Raw genomic sequence first — 4,282 nt, forward strand, 5'->3', positions numbered from 1 at the left:
GCGTCTGCCCTTTGCGGCTGCCCGAGGGGCTTCCGCCCACCCCACGCTGGGAGCAAACGTTGCTGGGGCGAGGAGCCGGGGATGGCACCGGCCGGGAGCCGGGAAAGGCGCCAGGGCTGGGAAAGCCGCCCGGGGAGGTTCGCGGCAGCGCTGGAGCTCGCTCGGCCCAGCCCGTGACAGGGAAGGGCCGGGGTGCTGTGCTGGGGGCCACCGGGCTGCCCGAATTCACCCTTGCGGAGTTTGAAGCAGAGGGGGGAAACATGAAGCTGTGACTAATTTGGGAATTCATCTGGTTTTCATTCTCTGGGCTGGGCTGTCACAGCGGGGTTTTCTGGCGTCAGCACAGAGCTGGGGCTGCGAGGGACCCAGAGAAGGGCTGGGGAGAGGCTGGGGGCCCCGGCAAGACCTGCCCCCTCCCTGCTAAACCTGAGAGGATGGAGCAGAGGCTGTGTCCTGCCTGCAGGTGATGTGGTCAGGGAATCTGAGCTTTGGCTGAGCACCAAGCCCTGAGCCCTGCACGTCCCAAGAACAGCAGAGAGGGACGTGGGGGAGCCCCGTGTATCGGATGTGCCGGGAGGGCTTTGGGGATGGCAACAGCCAGCAGCCTTGGGACCTCTCCAGGGATTCCCTAAATAAATGCTTTCACTTCTGAGAAATAATGAAGACCCTTGAGATGCCACTTAGAGGAGAAGGCTGCTCTGCCTGTGCTCCTCATGCTCCTGCTCCAAACACAGAGGCAATTTTCTAGGAAATCAATTACGAAGCCCCATGCTCCCTCTCTGCCCTGAACGGCAGCGTCACTCGGCATCCTGGTGAGCTCATCTGAGATGACAATGTTTGGCCACAGCTCAGTCTGGGCACTCTTTACCTTCCCAGAGGCTTTTTGAGACTTTGAGGACCAATGCAAGAGAGGTCCCAATGAGAGCAGGGACACAGCTGGGAGTGGGCTCAAGCACTTTGCTGTGCTCTGTCAGCTGGAAAACCCACCTTTCCTGTCCTGCCCAGAGGTGCTGGTGTTGCCTGTTAGATCCCCTGGATACTGATGCACAGAATGAAACTCTGATTTTATTTTCTTAGCATGGAGCACTCAATACTTTTTCTCCCATCACTAACTTCTTCCCCCTTTTTTTCCCCCTTCCTACCAAGAAAGGGAGGGGAAAGGGAGGGGAGAGGCAACGGAGGATGTTTTGTGTACAACTTCCAGCCCTCCCGAGCACGTGTGGCTGTGTGGGTCTCTGACATGGGTAGTCCTGCATCCCTCAGACCCTCCAGGTCCACCTGGATCCACTGTGCCCAGTTGGAATCCTGACAGCTGCTGACACTGTGTGTGACCTTGATTTTCTCAGCTGGAGCAGCCACTGCCTGGATGGCTCTGCCGATGGGGAAGCCCCATGCTCCCTCTCTGCCCTGAACGGCAGCGTCACTCGGCATCCTGGTGAGCTCATCTGAGATGACAATGTTTGGCCACAGCTCAGTCTGGGCACTCTTTACCTTCCCAGAGGCTTTTTGAGACTTTGAGGACCAATGCAAGAGAGGTCCCAATGAGAGCAGGGACACAGCTGGGAGTGGGCTCAAGCACTTTGCTGTGCTCTGTCAGCTGGAAAACCCACCTTTCCTGTCCTGCCCAGAGGTGCTGGTGTTGCCTGTTAGATCCCCTGGATACTGATGCACAGAATGAAACTCTGATTTTATTTTCTTAGCATGGAGCACTCAATACTTTTTCTCCCATCACTAACTTCTTCCCCCTTTTTTTCCCGCTTCCTACCAAGAAAGGGAGGGGAAAGGGAGGGGAGAGGCAACGGAGGATGTTTTGTGTACAACTTCCAGCCCTCCCGAGCACGTGTGGCTGTGTGGGTCTCTGACATGGGTAGTCCTGCATCCCTCAGACCCTCCAGGTCCACCTGGATCCACTGTGCCCAGTTGGAATCCTGACAGCTGCTGACACTGTGTGTGACCTTGATTTTCTCAGCTGGAGCAGCCACTGCCTGGATGGCTCTGCCGATGGGTTATATAGGCCAGGGATTGTGAAAGCCATTTGTCCTCGTGATGCAACTTGCTGGAGTGTGAGTGTCCCCAGCCAAAGCAGGGAGGGCAGGACAGCAGTCCTTGCACTGATTTCCCCCTTCCTTTCCTTTGTCTAAGTAGGAGAAGATGGTGTGGGAGACTCTGGCCCCATGCCAGGCACCCAGCCTGGCCTGCCAGGGTCCGAGCTCACCTCCCTGCAGTGCCTGGAGTGCTGTGGGAGCACTGGGAATGGCAGCCAGGACACTGCTGGCAGCAGCTCAGCAGTGATGTGTCAGCCCTGGGTGCATGAGGTGCCTCCCAAGTGTATGAGCACTTGCAATGAAGTGTTTGGTGGGAGCTGGGAGCTGCTTGGGCTAGAGCTTCTCATGCCTGGGCTGTCCTGTTCATCCTGTGCTCCTCTGGGCACGTAGTGAGTGCTGGTAGGTGGGAGGTAAGCCAAAAAGCAGCAGTTTGTGGCTGGTATTTGCACAGAAGCAGGTGCTGCACTGGCGCCTGCCCAGCCCACAGGTATTTATCTCTTGGACTTGTGGAGCCAGACTGGGTGAGGAGCTGGAGAAGGGCTGTTTGGGGGTGTCAGGTGGGGCAGCAGAGCCCCGAAGTCCATGACACCCTGGGCAGGCCGTGGCTTTGCCAGTCAGAGAAGGGTCCCTGGGCATCTTCCCCTGTTCCTGCTATGGCCCTGGCTATCGGGGCTCACAGCACTGTCCCCTGGGCTCACTTCCCTGCCAGCCAGCTCCCATAGCTGCCTGCTCTGGAAGGAAAGAGGAGGACTTCAGTACAAAAGCAACAGATTAAAAAATGGACAGGTGAGAACTTGGGGCTGTGCTCATACGGAACTGCTGAGCGATCTGTAGTTGCTGGTGCATAAATTACCTGAGAATGATCCTGTCCCAGCACGGGCACTAGAGCAAGGAGAGCCAAGCCTGTCACTCCTGGCTTCCCAGGGCTGGCACTGGATGCTCACTGCCCTGGGAAGGGGTCACCCACACTTCTCCCAGGCTGGAGTGGGATGGCACCATGTGCCTGCTGAATTTCACTTCAGAGTTTTTTCAGGCCTCAGAAGATTAACTGGTAACGAAAGTGAAAGCCCCAGGAGATCCCATGTGGCTGGCAGGAGCACTCAAGCAGAAACAAGCACACCCAGTATTGCTTCCTGCCTGGCGACCTCGCCCTGCTGCCACGGAGCAGCCACTGCCACCTGGGGTGCCCCGTCACCCGGGGTGCCCTGTCACCTTGGGGTGCCCCCTTCACCTGGGATGTCCCATCATCACCCAGTACCACAGTGGTGAGAGAACAGGACACTGGGTTTCTGGGGAACCCCAACCAGGGGCAAGATGTCCAGGTCTGGCACAGCTGGAGCTGGAGCTGATAAAGCCTATGACCCCCCAGTACCAAGCCAGTTGCTCCCATCCTGCAATGGCTCCCAGCTCTGGCACCACCCAAATCCTGTGGCTTGGTTCTGCACCCCAGCATGGACGTACCTGTTTGAGCAGCTTCTGCACCCAGTGAGCACATGCAGGTATTAAGGAAACCTGATGGATCAGAGCCTTTCCCTGCAGGCCCAGCTGGAGCAGCCCCAGCCCCTCACGCCGACTGCCCTCATGTGCCCCTGGCTGAGTTACCAGGAGGAGATGAAGCCTGGGGAGCCAGAAGGAGCTGAGGCCATGATGTTGCTCATCCTGCACTTGATGGGATGGGATTTCCTTTCCCTCCTGGTGTCCACAATCCCTGGCGGAGCCCACACAGCTCCCATGGGAAACTGGCTCTCCTGGGTGCCGGAGCCTCTGGCCTGAGAGGTTCAGGGTAAGAGGGAGCAGCCAAGGGCTGCAGGCAGTGTGACACAAAGGAACCTTTCAGAAATATTACGGGGAGCAAGGGGCAACACTTGCACCTTTGCTGCAGCCCGGTGCTGTCAGGATGTGCCATGGAGGGACTGGCTGGTCCTGGTGGCTGGGGTGGCCATGGGGCTGTGGGGGAACAGCCTGTCCCGTGGGCAGGGACGGTGATGAGGGGGATGACAGGAAACCCGGGGCACCGGGGAGGATGTGGGACAATGGAGGGGTGCAGCCGGGCTCCTGCTGCCCCAGAGGGTCCCAGCAGTGCCTGGTGCCACGGACCTGATCCCAGTGCCTGGTTCTGCAGTGGACTCCACCAGAGCCAGTGCTGGTGTTGGAGCAGGATCTCCCAGCTGCAAGGGCCCCGTGCCGGTGTCTGCTGCCGGTGCTGGCTCCCCGCCGCCCCCCGGACTGCTCTTTTG

Source organism: Chaetura pelagica, unplaced genomic scaffold, assembly GCF_000747805.2.
Source record: "Chaetura pelagica isolate M959 unplaced genomic scaffold, ChaPel_1.0 scaffold963, whole genome shotgun sequence".
NCBI lineage: Eukaryota > Metazoa > Chordata > Aves > Apodiformes > Apodidae > Chaetura > Chaetura pelagica.